Consider the following 21813-nt stretch of genomic DNA (forward strand, 5'->3'; position numbering starts at 1 on the left):
CATAGGAACAAAACTTGCTTCCATTGACTCTCTGTACACACAACACTGCTGAAAAAGAGCAGAGAGAATTATCAGGGACTCACACCATCCAGCTCACTCTCTGCTCAGACACAAAAACTGTACATAAAATCGGAGACACAACAGAGCAGACAGCATCATCACACACAGAACAAGGTTTTTCAACAGCTTCTTCCCTGCCACCATCAGACTGATGGCAAAACACAAACACTGAATACTTAAAATAACACAGCACTATATAATTTTTAAAGTAAAATTGGAAAAATGTGCATTATTTTTTATGTAAAATGTGCAATACTATTACACCATTTATATATATATATATGTAATAAAGTATTTGAACTCTTACCAGCAAGTACTTGTATCACCACCATGCACAGTGTCTTTTTTATATCTTTTTATATATATCTGTTAATATTGTAAATACTACCAGATGATTGCTTCACTCTTTGCTTTATCTCTACTTTCCTTTAATTGCTTTGATTTAATTACCTTTTGTAAATGTGACTTGACCTACAGAGCACAAGAATTCCTGTCAAGGTGGCAGGAGAAAGAGGACGCAAAATGCGGAGCTCAGATTAACAGGGAGAACAGTGCACTTATTTACAGTGTCCAAAAAGGTGTCACAAACAGTTAAAGGTGCTATCCAAAAGGTGTTCCACTTAAATCCCCAAGTGCTCCTTTGTCTGTGCAATCCCATGTGTGAGTAGTGTTTCCCGATCCTCCTCTCCGAGCCAAACTCCTAGGTGAGGAGAAAGCAAACACAGTTAGCAGAGCTCTTAAACCGACTATCAACTTCCCTTTAAGTAAGGAACGCTACCGGCTTGGAATAATAATCCGACGTCGACTGTTGCCGCGCATCTTCCTTAAATACCACAGCTCTAAGATGGAGGCTGATTAGAAGCAGCTGGCAGAGCGATCAAGTGCAGGTGAGGCCACAGCCGTATGGAGGAGCTTCCTGGTGGAAGGCCGTCCGAGCCACACCCTACCCGGAAGCGCTAACTTCTGTAAACAAACCCCGCGGCTGGGAGAGAGGAGAAGCAGGGAGAGAATACACACATAAGTCCTGATCGCCCTGGGAGGACCGTCCGACCGTGACAATTCCTATGTGCATGGACTGTTGGTCCTGTTCTCTAATGGCAACTAAAAATCTTGAATCTCTTGCTAACCTGGAAAGAACTGGGAACACAGTGAGAATCATTCTATTTGATTTCTTCAGTACTTTCAGCAACTCTTTACCCACAATCCCGAATGACAAACTGGAGTACACAAATGGGAACCATCACCTCATCAAATGGATCATAGACTACCTCATCAACCGCCCTCAGTATGTGAGGGTCAGATAGGGTCAGATAAGGTAATTTGATATTCTGGAAGCACAGAGAATAGTTCGTTAAAGCCCTTTTTCTATTATTACTAACTTGGAAAGGCTTGCCACGGTTTTTAAGGTTTTTCATTAGGTCATGGTATCTGGTTTCAGGTACTGTTTTAGTATGTACTCTGCCGGGGTTTCAAAGCAATCGGAGCAGGTAATAAAATGTGGCGTCAACAGACTGCATACCACCGATTGGCTGATCGGTGGCATCACTTGATGAGACATGAGAACGCCTTGTTCACAAAAATCAAAACCGCCACTTTTGAAACCCAACGAGGGAAATGGCTGAACAGACACAACACTTTGATCCCAGAGCCTGGAATGAGCAGCAGGTATATAGTCACCTAAACGTCCACCTTTGTTGTGGTGTTTGAGTGCATACTAATTATGTCACAGGTCGCTTGGACACGTTGTTTTAATGACCCCACGTACAGGTGGTACTTGATTGCATTGGAAAACAAATCAAGGTGTGTTGTGCCATGTCGAGTCAAGTCAAGACGATCTAAATAGATACTAATTGAATGAGGGTTTAAGACTGCCAGTTTACTTGTGGTTCCTTGAGTATTTAAAAGTAAAATAGAAGGCAGACCCTTCAGCTTTCAGGTGCCTGTCACAGAAGAGGGGCTTACCTGGCACTTCCCATGATGTACTGACTGTTTCTTATTCACTTACCTTTTTGTTTTGACTATTTATGTCTTTATACAACACCCTGCATGCCATTATTTGTTATTATTAATCTATGTCTCTTTTCCATATTTTGTCTTTTGTGCTGTCTCCCACGGAATCAATGACAAAAGCCACCTCTTTAATAAGTTTCTCCTTATGAAACACTGAATGATTTCAGCTGCAAACTTTAATAAACTTGCATTGTTTATTCTTTGTATAGATTGTGGGAGTGCAGTTTGTCAGAGATCAGCTGTGATTATCTGTCCTCGGCTCTGAAGTCCAACCCCTCCCATCTCAAACATTTAGACCTGGGCTCCAACAAGCTGCAGGATTCAGGAGTGAAGCATCTGTGTGGTTTCTTGGAGAGTTCACACTGTAGACTGGAGACTTTGAGGTCAGAAACTATATAGAAGTTGTGCTGAGTTGAATCCTATGTAAAAGTTGTGGTGTTACTAAATTGAAGACAAAAGAGTGATATTGAACTGTTCGTACTGGGGAATTTCATCTATATGCCAAAAGAAAAATCCTGTACTTAATAATTCATTCTTACACTCTGGCACTCTCTATTTTGGATGTTTTAGATTTTGGCCCTTGGATCATTTAACTTCCTGTTCCTGTTGATACGCAGAGTGCTTTTTCTTTGTTTGTTAATTTGTGTAGCTCACTAATTAGAAACCTTTAGATGATAACTTATTTCATAATGTAATCTTCATGTGTTAAAGCACATTTTCTACTGCATTACCTGCAAATTATAGTTATAGAATTCAATAATTCTGTCTGTTTATGATCAAGTACTTTTAATTCAACTTAAAGAGGTATTTGCACTCTTAAAAAGTATATTTTACTTGATTTCTACATTTTAGATATACAATGAAGAAATCAAGTAAATGAAGCAAGATCTATGGAATTATGTAGCAATGAATAACTGTATAACTGTAAATATGTCTCAGATTTTTTCAGTTCCTAAAAGTAGCCACCCTTTGCTTTGTTGACAGCACTGCAAACCCTTGGCTTTCTCTCAGTGAACTCCATGATGTAGTCACCTGAAATGGTTTCACTTCACAGGTGTGCCTTGTCAGTGTTCATTTGTGGAATTTCTTGCCTTCTTAATGGGGTTGGGGCCATCAGTTGTGTTGTGCAGAAGTCAGGCTGGTACACAGCTGACACCCCTATTCACAAATGTTGAATTCATATTATGGCAAAGCAACTACTAGCTAAGTGTTTCAACATCCGGAAGGAGGAACCTCTTTTACAGCTACAGCTTGATGAGGTACCACACATGTGCTATGGCAAGGCTGAGCCAGGATGACAGGTGAGATATCACTCCCCCACCCGAGATTGGGTACCGACCCCAACTATGAAGGAGGCGCTGAATATGAAAGAAGCTGATCTGAAAGATAGGATCATGGTAAAGCTGGAAACCTGGACCCTCCATATAGCCCGTTACCTCTGAACGTCTACTAGAAGACATGAATGAAGCATTACGGAATCCTTACTGCAACCACAGGAACAATAGAATAGACTAGAATAGAATAGAAGAAAAGAATAATCCTTTAATTGTCCCACAAGGGGAAATTTGGTTGTAACAGCAGCAAGAAAAACACATATACAAACAAACAGTACACAGGACACAGAACAGAAATATACCAAGATTTTTTACATATTTACATCGTGGACAATAGTTACTAAAAAAGTACTGTAAAGTTATTAAAATGAAATACAGATAAGAGTCAAACCCAGGTTGTTGTGTGAATTGGTTGATAAAATAGTGCAAGTTACAGCTCAGATGTAAACATCTATGTTTGTTGGGAGCAGTTTTGATTGTACAGTCTGACAGCTGCAGGGAGGAAGGACCTGCGGAAACGCTCCTTCATGCATCTAGGATGCAGCAGTCTGTCACTGAAGGAGCTCTGCAGTTCAGCAACATTTACATGCATGGGGTGGGAGACTCTGTCCATCAGAGATGTTATTTTGGCCAGAGTCCTTCTGTCTCCCACCACCTGCACTGGGTTCAGGGTGCATCCCAGAACAGAGCTGGCCTTCCTGATGAGTTTATCCAACCTCTTCCTCTCAGCTGCCGATAAACTGCTGTTCCAACATACCACACTGTAAAAAATGACAGATGCCACCACAGAGTCATAGAAGGTCTTTAAAGCGCTCCCTGGACTCCAAATGACCTCAGCCGCCTCAGCAGGTAGAGTGTGCTCTGACCCTTGCTGTAAAGAGCATCAGTGATGTGGTCCAGTCCAGTTTATTGTTGAGGTGAACACCCAGGTACCTATAAGAGTCCACTATGTCAATGTCCACTCCCTGGATGTTCACCGGTGTCAGTGTGGTGGGTCTGCGTCTCCGGAAGTCCACCACCAACTCCTTGGTTTTCCCGGTGTTGATCAGCAGGTGGTTCTGCTGGCACCAGTCTACAAAGTCCAGAGTCCACTGTCTGTACTCTGAGTCGTCCTCACCTGTGATGAGGCCGACTGTGGCAGAGTCGTCAGAGAACTTCTGTAGGTGGCAGCGTGGGGAGTTGTTGGAGAAGTCTGCAGTGTAGAGGGTGAAGAGGAACGGTGCCAGCACAGTTCCCTGTGGGGCCCCCGTACTGCAGACAAGAGTATCAGAGACACAGCTCTGTGACCTCATATACTGTGGGCGGCCTGTGAGGTAGTCCAGTATCTGCTGGGACATGTGGTGGTCCACTCCCGATAGCTCCAACTTGTCCCACAGAAGTGGGTGTTGAAAGCACTGGAGAAATCAAAGAACATGATCCTCACAGTGCTTCCAGGCTTCTCCAGGTGAGTCAGATCTCGGTGCAGGAGGTAGATGATGGCGTCCTCCACCCAATGCCAGGCTGGTAAGCAAACTGTAGCGGATCCAATAAAGACCTCACCAGGGGGAGCAGATGATTTAGAACCAACCTCTTAAGGGTCTTCATCAGATGTGATACCAGAGCTATGGGCCTGTAGCTGCTGAGGTCCTTGGGATGGGAGGTCTTTGGTACCAGTACCACACATGAGGTCTTTCCCCAGCAACAGGCTCAGGTCGAACAGATATCCTAGCATGCCACACAGTTCATCTGCGCAGCACCTCAGGAGCCTGGAGCTGATGCCATCTGGACCTGCAGCCTTCCGCACCTTGATCTTGCTAAGTTCATTCCTCACTTGAAGTGCTGAGGTAGAAAGAGGGGATTTGGGGGGAGGGGGGGTGTATGTTGGTCTAAGCACAAGATCTATAGGGGCTGGGGTCTACCACACAAGGCAAGACCTGTGTAAAGATGTGTAAAGATGCCTCTGAGACATGCTCCCCTCTGTACCTGCTGAAGTCAATCGCCATCTCCTTAGTTTTGATGAAATTTACCAGAAGGTTGTGTAGAGCCAACGGCTGTCTGTTAAATTTAGTGATAATTTTAGAGGGGTAGGTAGGTGTACAATCATAAACGTACTGGGCGTACGTACAAAGGGTGCTCAGCACATAGCGTTGTGTATAAAGAGATCACATGTCTCAGCCTCCTTGGAAAGGTCTACACCAGGGTATTGCAGAGTCATTCTGTTAGTTGAACCTTTGAAAAATGTGTCTTTATTCCTGGCTGTGGAACAGTGAAGTAGCTCTTTTGTCAGGTCAGATGTCAGGTCGCATGACATTTCGCCGTTAGCTTTTTGTCTGAAATTGGAAAAAATGGATTTTAATACTTGGCTGGAGGTTATATGTCTTAGACTTCCCTTGCACACACTTTAATATAGAAACATGTATAACGTGTCCTTGTTTTTTATACACAGATTGAAAGATTTGTGTACCTTTTTTTAAATAAATATGATCATCATCACTGAGCTTGTTTTAATTATAAAAATGTTAGAGATCTTTAAGATTACTGTAAGACTTGATGAGATTTTATTTAAGAAAAAGATGTGTTGTATGCCTATATGTCGGCATGCCTGTTCAGTTTGTTTAGGTCCACTCTGTCAAGATTAAGAGAGGAGAAAAGACTGAGTTGCTTCCACACTATGCTGTCCAACGATGTGAGGCTGTATTCATTAAAACTCCACCACCACAGTATAGCTCTTAATTAATGTATGACAGATGTCATAGAATGGACTATATCCATATAACTGTTGGAGTTCCTTGAAAAGTACTTAAAGCTGTGGGTTTCAGCTTTTTCGAATTTCCATTTTCATGGTGAACTTCTGTATTTCTAACCTTCTTTTGTTCTGAAGAGATTATGAAATGCTGAGCAATTTCTAGCACAACCCTTGTCTAAGATACTTACATCTTTTATTCTTTGTACAGTTTGTGGGAATGCAGTCTGACAGACATTAGCTCTCTGGGCTCAGCTCTGAAGTCCAACCCCCCTCATCTGAAACTCCTGGACCTGGGTAACAACAAGCTCCAGGATTCAGGAGTGAAGCAGCTGTGTGGTTTTCTGGAGAGTCCACAATGTCGACTTGAAACTCTGAGGTCAGAAGCCATATTTTACATGTGCTGAAATGAATATGATGTAAAAGTTGGGAGTGGCACTGAACCACAGACATAAGGCTGATAATATACTAATGTACAATGAGGATCTTCATGCTAAAGTCTTTTTTCTTTTTTTACTTTTTGCTACAGTAGCAATATAGACCTACACATTTAACTCTTCATATAAGAAATAAAGTCCTCCACTGTATAATTCAGTGTCAAATTATGATATTTGTTTTCACCTTTGGTTTCTGTGTTTTTCTCCAGTTCCAATCCAAACCAAACCAAAAATAAAGATTATTATTAACCTTTCAATTATTGCAATATTTTTTAATACAACATTAAACGCCGCAACTGTGTGAGAGTTATTGGAAATTAATATTTAATTCAATTCCATTTTATTTATACAGCAACAAATCAAAACAACAGCTGCTTTATATTGTAGACCCTACAATAATACAAACAGAGAAAACTCCCAAATAAACTTGATCAATTTGATTCCCTATGAGCAAGCACTTTGGCGACAGTGGGAAGGAAAAACTCCCTTTTAACAGGAAGAAACCTCCAGCAGAACCAGGCTCAGGGAGGGGCGGGGCCATCTGCTGCGACCGGTTGGGGTGAGAGAAGGAAGACAGGATAAAGACATGCTGTGGAAGAGAGACAGAGATTAATAACAGATATGATTCAATGCAGAGAGGTCTGTTAACACATAGTAAGTGAAAAAGGTGACTGAAGAAGAAATATTCAATGCATCCCAAAAGGGTACATTCCGTACATTCAGGATTCAGGATTCAGAAGTGAAGCAGCTGTATATGTATAATATACTGTTTATAAGATTGGGGAAACCTGCAGTCAGCTGAGACTGAAGAAGTCACTTGGATGAGTGACAAAATATTTCTCCCACTGAAAACACTATGTCTCTGGTGCAGCTGGCTGCCGGCAGAGCCCGTGGGCACGCCACTGCAACCCCCTCTGGCTTCTGCTCTGTGGCTGCTGGGTGACCTCTCGTTTGGGGCTCTACTCAGCTCTTCCCAGGAGGGTGGCACGGTTCCCCCCCTTTGGTGGTCCTCCTTGGGTCCTCGTACTCTGGGGCCTCTGGATGTCTGGGGCCTGGATCTCCTCCATACCTGCTTCATGCCCTGGGGGACGGGGCTATGGCTCCCCACACTCCCTAGCAGATCGTTACATGGAGAAACCTTTGGAATACAAGCATGCTTATCCACACAGGTGTACACACGGGTGTTCACAGACACAAACTACACCTTTCTTGGCTGCTACCTCAAAGCACATTGTGCGCTGTCTATCTTGCGTGCTGCACAATAACATTTAATATTTAGTATCTACTGTTATCTACTGCTAGCTAGTTTATTGTGATGGTGCTGTATTTATTATGTTGCTGTTTTTTGTTTGTTTGTTTTCTTTTCTGTTTTTTTTTCTCCATACAGGTGATCCAGGTGTTTTGTTTGTTTTCTCTTTCTTTCGTCTCCCCTTTCTCACCATCTCTTCTCCCCTCTATTTTTCTTTCTCCCTCTTTTTCTTTCATTCTTTCTCCCTGTCCTATCCCCCAGTCATGTCTGTCCCGACTGTAACAACCGAAAATAAAATAAATACATAATTATAATAAAGGTCAATCAAATGGACCAATATGGCAAGGCCATGATGATCCAATTGGTAAAGTAAATCCGCTTGGCATCTCTCTTGGCCTTAAGACAACAATTCTGATGGCTAAAGATCCAAACGGGACAGGGGGGAAAAAAAAAGGAAAAAAAAAGAAAAAAGAAAACACTATGTCCAGATGAACAGAATCAACATTTGGGGATTTACTTACCTGGATGACTGAGCATGCATTAAGAAACTCAGTGCATCATGGGAATCCACCAGCAGTAGAGAGAGTAAAAGTAGAGACAGTGTCTGTCTCCTACAGCATGCTCTAGTCTAATCTAGTAGTTCGAGGCCTTATTTTTCACAGAGGCTACAGTATCCAGAGTAGGGCTGGGCGATATATCTAGTTTTTAAATATAAATACAATCAATACATTTTCATACAAGATACGAGATGTGCCACTTTCGTTTATATTGATATAATCTATCCATCCATCCATCCATCTTCATCCACTTTATCCGGGGCTGGGTCGCGGGGGCAGCAGCCTAAGCAGAGAAGCCCAGACCTCCCTCTCCCCAGCCACCTCCCCCAGCTTATCCGGGGAAACACCAAGGCGTTCCCAGGCCAGCCGAGAGATATAATCTCTCCAGCGTGTCCTGGGTCTGCCCCGGGGCCTCCTCCCGGTGGGACATGCCCAGAACACCAACCCCAGGAGGCGCCCAGGAAGCATCCTTGTCAGATGCCCGATCCACCTCAGCTGGCTCCTTTCGATGTGGAGGAGCAGCGGCTCTACTCTGAGCCCCTCCTGTATGGCTGAACTTCTCACCCTATCTCTAAGGGAGAGGCCAGCCACCCTTCGGAGGAAGCTCATTTCCGCCGCTTGTATCCGCGATCTCAGCTCCCTCTTCACCATGACGGACCGGTGCAGCGTCCGCATCACTGCAGCCGCCGCACCAATCCGTCGGTCGATCTCCGGCTCCCTTCTCCCATCACTCGCGAACAAGACCCCAAGATACTTGAACTCCTCTACTTGGGGCAGGAACTCATCCCCGACCCGTAGTGGGCACTCCACCCTTTTCCGGCTGAGAATCATGGCCTCAGATTTGGAGGTGCTGATCCTCATTCCCGCTGCTTCACACTCGGCTGCGAACCGTTCCAGTGCAAGCTGGAGGCCTTCACCTGATAAAGCCAACAGAACCACATCATCCGCGAAAAGCAGAGATGAGATTCTGAGGCCACCGAAGTGAAAGCCCTCCCCCACTTGGCTGCGCCTAGAAATCCTGTCCATGAAAATTATGAACAGAATCGGTGACAAAGGGCAGCCCTGGCGAGGCCCATCACCCACCGGGAAAGAGTCCGACTCATTGCCGGCAATGCGAACCAAGCCTGGCCCGTAGCAATGGGCCAGGCACCCCATACTCCCGCAACACCTCCCACAGGACACCCCGAGGGACACGGTCAAATGCCTTCTCCAAGTCCACAAAACACATGTAGACTGGTTGGGCAAACTCCCATGCGCCCTCAAGTATCCTTGAGAGGCTAGAGAGCTGGTCCAGTGTTCCGCGACCAGGACGAAAACCACATTGTTCCTCCTGTATCCGAGGTTCGACTAGCGGACGAACTCTCTTTCCAGCACCCTGGCATAGACTTTCCCAGGGAGGCTGAGGAGCGTGATCCCCCTGTAGCTGGAACACACCCTCCGGTCCCCCTTCTTAAAGATGGGGACCACCACCCCATAACATAACATAATCTATGTTATGCTTGCTGCTCCAGAAATATAATTATAACATAACATAACATAACATAATCTATGTTATGTTATATAACATAACATAATCTATGTTATGTTATAATTATATTTCTGGAGCAGCAAGCTTGCCTCTCTTTTGTCCACTTTTGTCTCTACACAACGTTACTCTGCCTCGCCTCTACCCTTCACTGAACACAACTCCCCCTCCCCCATTGCTTCATCTGCAGGCAACTACAAGATGGACACGGCAGCTATCAAAGAGCAGCTGCTCGGTAAAAGGAAAAAAGTTTGTAGATTACTATTTTAGTGCTGTTAGCATTAATCTTGTTAAAATGACGTTAACGCCATAACTGCACTAACGGGGCAAATCTCCATTAACGAGTTACCGTGGATTGCCCCATGCATGGGGCTGGACAGCGTCAACATGTTAACGAGCTAACCGCACTAACGCGTTAACGCGGGGCTGCATGGCCTAAAATCCTTTCATTTTGTCAAATATCGACAGTGTGTATGTAGGGATTCTGGTTGTGTCTGTGAAGGTTCTCAGTCATCCAGGTCATCGTAGTCTAAGGAGCTCGGAAAGAAAAGCGTCTGGACTTCTTTGAGTTGCTTGAAGACGTTTCACCTCTCATCCGAGAAGCTTGTTCAGTTCTAAGGTCAAATGGTGGAGAGTCCCAGATTTAAACTCAGTGGGAGTTTCCCCCCAAAGAGGGACAAAGGACCCCCTGATGATCCTCTACCTAATCACATGAGCCAAGGTGTGAAAGCGGGTGTGGGTCACAATCAGCCAGGGTTTCGGGTGAGCTCATTGTGAAACCTGGCCCCACCCTATCATGTGATTTCCTGAGGTCAGATGGCCCAGGATGTGAGTGGGCGTTAAGGGGTCTGGGGAGGGAACTCAAAACTGGATTATAGATGGCAGACAGTTGGTGTCGTAAACCACCGCCTCTGTTTAAAGATGGTCGCTCACAGTGGACAAAGATGGCCTCTTTCACTCCTCTTTCAAACCATCTGTCCTCTCTGTCCAAAATGTGAACATTGGCATCCTCGAAAGAGTGACCTTTGACCTTTAGATGCAGATGAACTGCTGAGTCTTGTCCTGTGGAGGTGGCTCTTCTATGTTGTGCCATGCGCTTGTGAAGTGGCTGTTTGGTCTCTCCAATGTAGAGGTCTGGGCATTCCTCGCTGCACTGTACAGCATACACCACGTTGTTAAGTCTGTGTTTTGGAGTTTTGTCTTTCGGGTGAACCAGTTTCTGTCTGAATGTGTTGCTGGGTCTGAAGTACACTGGGATGTCATGCTTGGAGAAAACTCTCCTGAGTTTCTCTGATGCACCAGCTACATAGGGGATGACAACGTTGTTGTGTCTGTCTTTCATATCCTATATGATCTTCTTTTCTGTGCCTCTTTGCTGACTTTATGAACGCCCAGTTAGGATAACCGCATGTTTTAAGTGCTTCCGTGTGTGTGTTCCTTCTTTTTTCCCTCAGGCTTAGAGGGAACATGTTCTGCCCGGTGGTGTAGGGTCCTGATTACTCCAAGTTTGTGTTCCAGAGGGTGATGGGAGTCAAAGAGGAGGTACTGGTCCGTGTGTGTGGGCTTCCGGTAAACTTCAATGTTGAGGTTGCCATTCTCTTTAATGTGCACAGCGCAGTCCAGGAAAGGCAAACAGTTATCCTTTGGGTCTTCCCTGGTGAACTTGATGTTTTTATCCACAGCGTTAATGAAGTGAAGGATTCCACTTCTTGTGTTTTGATTTAGACCCAGGTGTCATCTACATATCTGTACCAGTGGCTGGGTACTCTGCCTTTCAAAGAGCCAAGAGTCTTCCTTTCCACTTCCTCCATGTAACGGTTGGCTACAATAGGTGACAGCAGCCATGTTTTTGTCTGTAGAAGTCTTCGTTGTATTTGAAATATGTAGTGGTAAGGCAGAGGTCTAACAGTGTGCAAATCTGATCGGGTGTGAAGTTGGTCCTGTCTTCCAAGGAGCTGTCTTCTTGTAGTCGTTTTCTGACAGTCTCCACTGCCTCCGTGGTGGGTATGCAAGTGAAGAGAGAGACTACATCAAAGGACACCATGGTTTCATCTGGATCCAGGGTAAGTTTCTGGACCTTGTCGGTGAAGTCGGTGGAGTTCTTGATGTGGTGTGGGGTGTTCCCCACAAGAGGTGCTAGGACGGTAGCAAGGTGTTTCGAGATGTTGTAAGTGGCTGAGTTTATGCTACTGACAATGGGTCTGAGTGGGACACCTTCCTTGTGGATCTTAGGAAGTCTGTAAATGCAGGGTATGGCATCCCCTGGGTAAAGGCGGTGATATGTAAGGAGGTCAATGATTTTGTCCCTTTCAAGGTCTTGAAGGCAAGCTATAACTTTCTTTTTGTAGCTGCTTGTGGGGTCTCACTTTAAGGCTTCATAGGTATTGTTGTCACTGAGGAGAGTAGTGATCTTTGTGTGGTAATCCGTTGTGTTAAGGACCACGGTGCACCTTCCCTTATGAGCTGGTAATATAGTGATGTTGTGGTCTTTGCTAAGGGAAGCGACTCTATTGTGTGTGTATAAGGACCACAAATGGTACCTGTTCAGAGACGTGGTTACAAAGATGATTTCAAACTCCAGGCTGTCAGTCATGCAGTAGAATTTGGGAACAGAGCAGCTGCGAAAATCTGTCTTTGTTATTATGCTCAGCGTCTGTTAGTTTACATTTTGACTGCACAATTGTGAGCTTATAGTTATGCATAAAAACAACATTGTTTTATTTTATTTACGGAAAATTATTATTTAATAAATGCTGATAGTTTATTTCTAAGTAATTTTCTCATGTACATCTACGCTGTATGTCAGGGGTCGGCAACCTTTCTGATGACGAGTGCCATCTAAAATTTCCTCAGAAGTCAGTGTGCCATATGATTGCATTAGCAATAAATTTAATAACGCTCTATATTAACAGTTACACACTATATAGAACCACTTTACAGAATTATATTTGTTCGCAGATGTTGGCAGCTATCAGCGAATAGTTATCAGCTATTGTGAAACAAAAAAAACCCCCACTTTTTATCCATAACAGCAAATGGACTGTACAACAGAAAATACAAATGCTATTTATGGTCTCCTCACAACAATGATAAGAAAAATAAACTGGGCCAAAATGGCATGTTTGTTAATACAGGGGTACACATGTTAATGTGATCTCTGGTCTCCCACTAAGAGACACGGATCTCCGAGTGTCCAGCATTCAGACGGCTACCTGAGGACACTCTTCATGTGAGACTTAGCCTACTCTCACCAGTAGGCTAAGTTATTTTTAGCCAATTACAAGTTGAATCTGATAGCTGGGGTTGTTAGCTAAGATACCGTTATTAAGAAGCAGCACAACTAATGTGTCTATGCGAGCTAATTTTCGATGTGCACCGCTGGCGCGGCCATTTATTTTTTAATGCACCTTCTCAGGCTAATTCACTGTGTGTCGTGCACAGGGCTGGACTGGGACAAAAAATCGGCCCGGGCATTTTGACTAAAGACCGGCCCACCAGGTATTATAGGAAAAGCCATAAAGCCTTTGAATGAAAACAAACACTGTTGTGACAGTGATGTACACTGTCTTGTTGGTATATGTATGATTTCTATACATTTTACATCTGATGAAAACTTTGGTTGTAAAATTCAGATAATAAAAGCTAGACATTTTAAATGAGGATAAGAAAGAAAAGTATTTCTTTGTGCCCCCCTCTCCCTGTTAATGCCCTACCTGGGCCCCTGGCAAAACTTTGCTAGACCCGCCCCTGCACAGTTACCAGCTGTCAGCTACTTAGAAAAGGATCCTGGTGTTATTTGTCTCTCAGAAACAGTTCATAACTTCCCTTCAACTCATTCATGTCACCTAAAAGGTAAACCTGTTTCTCCATCACCTGTTCAGCTCTGATGATTCAGTAAGGACATCTCCTGGTTTCATCTTCATGTTTCCCTCTCACCACATATCCAAACCGACATCATGACCAGCAGCTTTACAGCTGTGGCTCCAACAAACATCAGCTGATACTAGAAATTAATATTAAATAAATTCTAACAACAGCTGATCAAGCTTAAACGTGCTGCTGTTGTTTAGCGCGACATCCGGCGGTTTCTTCTTTCTGGCGTAAAGTGGGCGATAAACAAACAAGAGAGAAAAGCCAATCAGCTGATCATTGATCAGTTTCATGATTGAAGTAGCAACAGGAGAGGGAGGGGGAGAGAATGAGAGAAGAAGAGACAGCTGACAGTGTCACGGTCTGGCTGGCAGACCGTGGGGATGTGGGGAAAGGAGGACCCAGTCGCGGTACTCTGTTTCTAAGCAGTGCGTTTATTTACATTAAATGAAACAATAACAGTAAATCCCCGTGCTCTCCCGTGATTCCCGTGTCGTGTCTTCCCAAAAAGTGCTCCGTGTTCTCCACTCTCGTGTGTCCACACACACCCCGTGCCTGCTGCCCTCCGATGTTCCATGCTCCTCCTGAGGGGAAAATAACAGAGGCAGCAGTCAAGACACTTAATTCCAGTAGGCATACACTCGCAGACTTAACTCAACTGAAGACTAACGTGGAGTCTCATGGAATGATCCCGCGTCGGTGGGAGCTCCAAGACTCTCCTAAGTAGCTCCCCCGACGAGCCCTGACCAGCGGCAGGTGTGTAGCTTCGGGTGTGGCCAGTCCCCTAGCAGGGCCACACCCACCAGGCCTGAAGGCGCCTGTAAACCAGTGTTCAGACACACCTGCACCCATACACACACACACACACACTCACATCTACAAGCATGGAGAAGAGCAGCAGCAACACCAAAAATACATATAATATCACAAGTCCATGACTGCCCAGGGATCCTGGATCGCTCAGACCCAGGACCCTGACAGACAGCGTAAAGACGCAGAATAACTCCAGCTTTGTGTCTTTTTCATTGTAGCTGAAGTACGGGACAAACTGTGTTCCTTTTCAGCTCAATACGAAACGCGTAATATTTTCTCTGAATATGGGACGATTCCGTCTTTTTACGGGACGGTTGGCAACTCTACCAACTAACCTCATGAATAAAATAAAGTTCACTATCAGTAACATCATAGCACCCAAACAACTGTATAGAAACTCCGTTGTGCTAGCTAGTATGCAGTACGAGTTATAGTAACTGACTATAAAAAGTCAGCATAACGAAAATAAACTCCACCTAAACTTGGTTTATATCTGACCCAGATAGACTGCAGGTCATAACTTCTTACCTGAAGTTCAGTTCACCTGACACTCAGACCGGCGGCTGCCTCGGGTCTCTCCTCTTGCCTCCCCTTTCCTTCATCCACCTGCTGGCCTCCACCACTTGCTAATGTTACTGAATCTGAGTTATTTTTACACACCGGCCAGCATCTGGCCGATCCACCACCTTTCATTTTTTTATACCGTTACAAAAAAAAAAATCATCGGCCCACCAAGCAAATGCCCGGTATGCCCGATGGCCAGTCCAGCTATGGTCATGCCATCAGTTAACCCTTCCACCTGTGGGTTGCCGACCCCTGCTGTATGTTAATAAAAGTACTTGTGTGAGATCTGGGACACAGCTTTGACCAAGAACTCTCTTTTTGTTCTTACTTTATGGATTTAAATAAATATCGAGATATATATCATATACCGCCATCCACCTAAAGAATATCGAGATATGAATTTTGGGCCATATCACGCAGCCCTAATCCAGAGTCGTACGTAGTGTGGAGGCAAAAAATTATTAACAAGATAATCGACCTCTGTTGGAGTAGTGTTCAGGTAGCTGCTCCGTTCTGTGTTGGTACAGGGGATTGAAGATGATAACAGTGGGTGGCTTATATTCTTAAACTTAGTTAAAGCACTTTCAGAAAGACATCTACTGTGATGAAGTCTGCTCCCCTACTTATGAATTTGACAAATGAATAAATACGAATGTGTTGTGTTTATATTCAAGTATACCTTTAACACTGACACAAATACAAGAAGGCAGCCTTTGAATAGCTGTCCACTATAGTGACCACTATGTGTGAAAGGGTTAAATGTTCAGTTTCTATGCCATATGTTAAAACAAGATCTAGAGTGTGATTAAAGTGGTGGGTGGGTTCTTTTACATTTTGAAAGAAGTCAATTGAGTCTAATAACAGATTAAATGCCATGTTGAGGCTGTCATTTTTAGCATCTACATGGATGTTAAAATCACCCACAATAATTATTTTATCTGAGCTGAGCACTAAATCAGACAAAAGTCTGAGAAATCAGAGAGAAACTCTGTGTAAGGCCCAGGTGGACGATAGATGATAACAAGTAAGACTGGTTTCTGAGTTTTACAGCTGGGGTGGACAAGGCTAAGCATCAGGCTTTCAAATGAATTAAAAGTCTGTCTTGGTCTTTCGTTGATTGATAGGCTGGTGTGGAAAATTGCTGCCACACCACCCCCTTGGCCTGTGCTTCGAGATTTCTGATAGTTAGCATGATTGACTGATTGATTGGCTGTTGATTCATTTAAACTAGCATCAACATTCAGGACCTCATAGCCTATTGTTCTTTCAGTGGTGCTAGTTTCAATCATTGTGCAAATGTATTGTTTATAAGGTTGGGAAACATGTAGTCAGCTGAGACTGAACAAGTCACTTGGATGAGTGACAGAATGTTTCTTTCACTGAAAACGCTACGTCCAGATCAACAGAATCAACCCTTTGGGGTCCTTGAAAATGGACTCACCCTAGTGAAAAAAAATAAATAAGGATTATTTCAACATACTAAATCACTTATGAAAATAAAAAATGTACTATTCTGAAAATTAAATGTTTTTCCTAAAGTTTAATAAGATACAGCCAAATTAAGGTTATTTATTTCTAAAAAGAAAAAGAAATCTTAGAAATTGTACAATATGGGGGGCCATTTCAGGTAAGGCCAGTGTAAAAGGCAGGATTAATTATTTCATAGTTCTTTTTTTTTTTTTTTTTTTAGAAAAATCATTATAGCAAAAACGCCAGAAATTATTTATAGAAAAATGTAATTTTTTTTTCCTTTTTTTGCGATATACATCAGTACGCACCGTTCAACAGACAGGTGTTTTTTGTTACCTCCTTATCGAACAAATCTAGCACAGAGGATATTGGAGTGTAGAGTGATGGTGGTGGCAATGATGGTGGTCCACAGTTTTTGATCTTAGGAATGAACACAACAACTCTTTGTAAAAGAAAATTTTTTGTTAGCTTTTGTACATTTTGTGTGATGAGCATGTTAGTCCCTAGGAATGGGCATTTAAAAAGCAAAAGAGCTTTTGTGAAACCTATAGATGTTTATTTGCAACAATTAATGTATGTTTAAGCTGTTGGTTTTAATCGTGTTGTTCTGTTGTTGAGCCTTTTTGGTCTTTCATGTAGTACATGTTGTATGTATGAAAAAAAATTCTTTAAATGGTTCGTCAGGCCCTAGCTGTGATCCCCAGTTTCTAAACTTCTACATTCTGAAACTTCTCTTGTAGTGAACATTTTACAAAACAGTGAGTGATTTCAAGTGTTAAACCTTTGAAATAAATATATATTTTATATATGTATTTAACTGATTAGTTAATTCAAGTTTTTTTTTGTTAACAGATTGTGGTTTTGCTGTTTATCAGAAATTGGCTGTGAGTATCTGGGCTTAGCTCTTAAGTCTAACCCCTCCTATCTGAAACATCTGTACCTAAGAGGAAACAAGCTGCAGGATTCAGGACTGAAGCACCTTTGTGGTTTTCTGGCGAGCCCAAACTGTAAACTGGAGTATCTGAGGTCAGATATGCTGTGAAAGTTGTGCTCATACTACTTTACTCAACTGACTGTGACAGATCAGTGCTAATCTACACATTTAAAACCTTAACAATAAAAGAAGAAAAATCCTCCACTAGCTAATTTGCTCTGACATAGTCTATTTTTTAAAGTATAGCTATGAACTCAAAAACAAATTTAGAACTTCCACATAACCTTTACAAAAATAGAAGATACTTTTAGCTGCTGTTTAATTTAAAATAAGTTGCCACCCTTCTGAACACAGCCCTCAAGGGATTTATGACTGTGCATAATCCCAAAAAGTTCATCTGTTGATCTGAACATACTTGTACGTTCAGATCAACAGAATCAACTTTTTGGGATTTCCTTTCCTGGATGAGCATGCATCAAAACTATGGATAGTATTGTCAGTTTTTCTATTTCAGCACAATTAATCTAACAATACAAAGAAGTTAACGTGACAGAATTAAGTCTCTCTTCTACTTCCGCTGTATGGAATTTTCCTTTTTTCATACATTTTTTTATCCAAGCTACTTTGTCTAATAAATCTACACCTTTTATTCTTTATTTAGACTGAACAGCTGCGGTTTTTCAGAAATCAGCTCTCTGGTCTCAGCACTAAAGTCCAATCCCTCCCATCTCAAAGAACTTGACCTGAGTGGCAACGAGCTGCAGGATTCAGGATTGAAGCAGCTTTGTGGTTTTCTTGAGAGTTTCCATTGTACATTGGAAGATCTGAAGTCAGACAGCATGTTGCACCGAGATGTACATGATATCCTTTACAGAAAATTCCCAATATTTTAACTTTCACTATACTTTTATTTGTTGCTTTGATTTCATGATTGAATGAAAATATACTGTTATATTAATTATAATATATATAATATAACCTTAAGTTGTGTAAAATGTAAACAAAAACAAAAAGTTTTGGGGCCACTTGTTGAGTGTGCCTTTTACCTCTTGTGCCTTTTACCTGATGTCACTTGGCATTGCTGCATCTATTACTACAGCCTTCTTCCTCTGCTTGTCTACCGCTATTATGTGCGGCTGGTTAGTCATCACCAGTTTGTCCGTCTGAATCTGGAAGTTACACAGAGTCTGAGCTTAGATCACCTTAGATATGTGTGTGTTAATGTGTATGTTCTTTGTTGTCACAGTCACAGAAAATATGTTTAAAACTCTTTTCTCCTTTTCATAAAAAGGTATGAAATAAATAATTTCTCTAATAACAAAACAGTAGGGTTTAGTTAATACAGAACTTGTCTGATTTGCACTGGCATTTCAGCAAAGCAAACATTTATTCAAGCCAATGCAGGTTCGATAAATATGGAACTTAATCTACATCATCTTGGCATTAGCTGTTTTCCATTTTCTAAACTTCTGCTTTATGAACTGTCTATAGCTCTGAACAGATTATGAAACACTGACTGATTTCAGGCACAAACTGTGTTTAGCAAAAATACATTTTTTGTCCTTCATTCAGATTGGTGGGCTGCAGTTTGTCAGTAACTACCTGTGACTCTCTGACCTCCACCCTGAAGTCCAGTTTCTTCCATTTGAAACATCTAGACCTGAGTGGTAACGAGCTGCAGGATTCAGGAGTAAAGCAACTGTGTGCTTTTCTGGAGAGTCCATACTGTAGAGTCTGGGGTCAGTCGCCATGTTTTATTTGTGCCGAGTTGATTTTGAATTGAAACTTGTGCTGAAACTAAACTGCAGACAAAAACTTCATAGTATACTAACCCACATTGATGACCTTAAAGGTGAAGACTTTTTGTTTTGGTTTAGTCCACTGATTGTGGCAGAGCAATGTTGAGCTACAAATTTAAAGTCTTTATTTAGGAAGAAAAATCCACTGGATAATTCAACTGTATAACTCTCAAGCTCTGATGCTCACTTCACTTTCAGTTTCTCTTAGTTTTTCTTCAGTTCAAATTCATACTAGGGCTGAAATTTGTGACAGAATGTTTTATTAACTATTACAAAATGTTAAAAAAACAAACAAACAAACAAACAAAAAACCCAACAACCCATACCTATGTATAAGGACCAATGAAGGAAGAGAGTTTTGGGTTTGTTTGTGTTTTGTTTAGTTTAGTTTATTGTTGTTATATTGATTGCTTTCTCAGTTAAGTGAATGCATGTTTGTGTGTTGAACCTACATTCTTTCTCATCTTGCACTATCATTTACTAATAAACATGTATTTTTTTCATTATAAAGTTTGGGCAGCTGCCATTTGTCAAAAATAAGCTGTGATTATCTTGCCACAACTCTAATGTCCAACCCCTTCCATCTGAGAAAGCTGATCTTGGATGGAAACAACCTGCAGGAATCAGATGTGAAGTATTTGATTGATCTTGTGGAGAGTCCATTTTGTATACTGGAGACTCTGAGGTCAGTAGATGGTTGGAGTGTGTCTATGCTGCAATCTAACCCTAACCAAAGTTATTATAAAAGCAAAACTCCAGTGTGTTTGGTTAATCTGCTGCCTTCTCAGTGCCTGCTTTCCTCAGTGAAGCTGTAAAAGGAAAATGATGACAATCTTTAGTATTGGACCAATCAAATGCCAATCAAATGAGCGAGACGTTTGTTGCAATCATGTGTTTGAATTGATGGTAAGATGATTGTTGATGTTGAAAATAAATGCAGTGGCCCTTATTCAACTGTGTGAACATAACATCCCACAGATCTTACGCTGTTTTTTTCTGATTTCAACACCAAGCAGCTAATTAGTTTTGTTTTTAATTTATGCCCTTCTCTTGGTGCTTTCATTCAGACAGCCCCCTTGTTCTTTGTCAGCTGATATTTCAGAAGTAAATGAGATGTTCATCAGCACAAAGACACTCTTTGTTTCAATCACAGGAAATAAGTTTGTGCAGTAATGAAGTAATCAAGGACGTTTAGCATTTGATCATGAGAGCTGAGAGGAAGCTGCCTACGCTACACAGCTTCTTTATTTTGGAGTTAAATGAAATCTGCAGATGAAATAGACTCACTGCTGCTCTTTATATTGGATTTGCTGTATCACTGACTGACAGCTGATGAAGAGTCTCTGGAAACACTTGTTTATGTCCTTTGCTCTTCCTTCTGTCTGCAGGTGGAGGTGATGGTAAAAAGGATGGTGTGTGTGCTGAGAGAGGATGAGCTGTGTCCTGATGATCCAGAGAGGTTGAAGCAGCAGCAGCTTGTGTGTAGAGACGCTCTGGCTGGGCCATGTTACTGGGAGGGTATCAGCAGAGCTGCACTGAAAGGATTCAAGCATTAGGACGAAATAACCTTCCTGTCATGTTCGGGTCAAATCTGACAGATTTACAATTTAAAAAACTCATAAATACTGTGTTTTACATCCGATTGCCTCAAGGCCTTATGACATCCTCGACACTATGCACTTAAACATATAAAAGTGATGAGCACCTTTTTCGTTGAATTTTGAGTGTTTTAATCGACTTTGTTACATCTGTGACGTTCCTGGTCAAAAGGGGCCACCATAGAAAATGAATGGGGTGAGAGAAGGAAAACAGGATAAAGACATGCTGTGGAAGAGAGCCAGAGATTAATAACAGGTTCAATGCAGAGAGGCATATTAACACATAGTGAGTGAGAAAGTTGTCTTGAAAGGAAAAATTGAATGCATCACCGGAATCCCCCAGCAGCCTACGTCTATTGCAGCATAACTAAGGGAGAATTCAGAGTCACCTGGTCCAGCCCCAACTATATGATTTAGCAAAAAGGAAAGTTTGAAGCCTAATCTTAAAAGTAGTGATAGTGTCTGTCTCCCGAATCCAAACTGGAAGCTAGTTCCACAGAACAGGGGCCTGAAAACTGAAGGCTCTCCCTCCCCGGCTACCTTTAAATACTCTAGGAACAACAAGTAAGCCTGCAGTGTGAGAGCGAAGTGCTCTAATCGGGTGATATGGTACTACAAGGTCATTAAGATAAGATGGGGCCTGATTATTTAAGACCTTGTATGTGAGGAGCAGGATTTTGAATTCAATTCTGGATTTGACAGGGAGCCAATGAAGGGAGCCATATTTGTTTAATATGTGCATTGAAGGACATTTCTTGGTCAAAAATGACTCCAAGGTTCCTTACAGTGTTACTGGAGGCCAAAGTAATGGGGTCCAGAGTAAGAATCTGATTAGATACCATATTTCTAACATTTTCAGGGCCAAGTACAA

Source organism: Pelmatolapia mariae, linkage group LG9, assembly GCF_036321145.2.
Source record: "Pelmatolapia mariae isolate MD_Pm_ZW linkage group LG9, Pm_UMD_F_2, whole genome shotgun sequence".
Taxonomy (NCBI): Eukaryota; Metazoa; Chordata; class Actinopteri; order Cichliformes; family Cichlidae; genus Pelmatolapia; species Pelmatolapia mariae.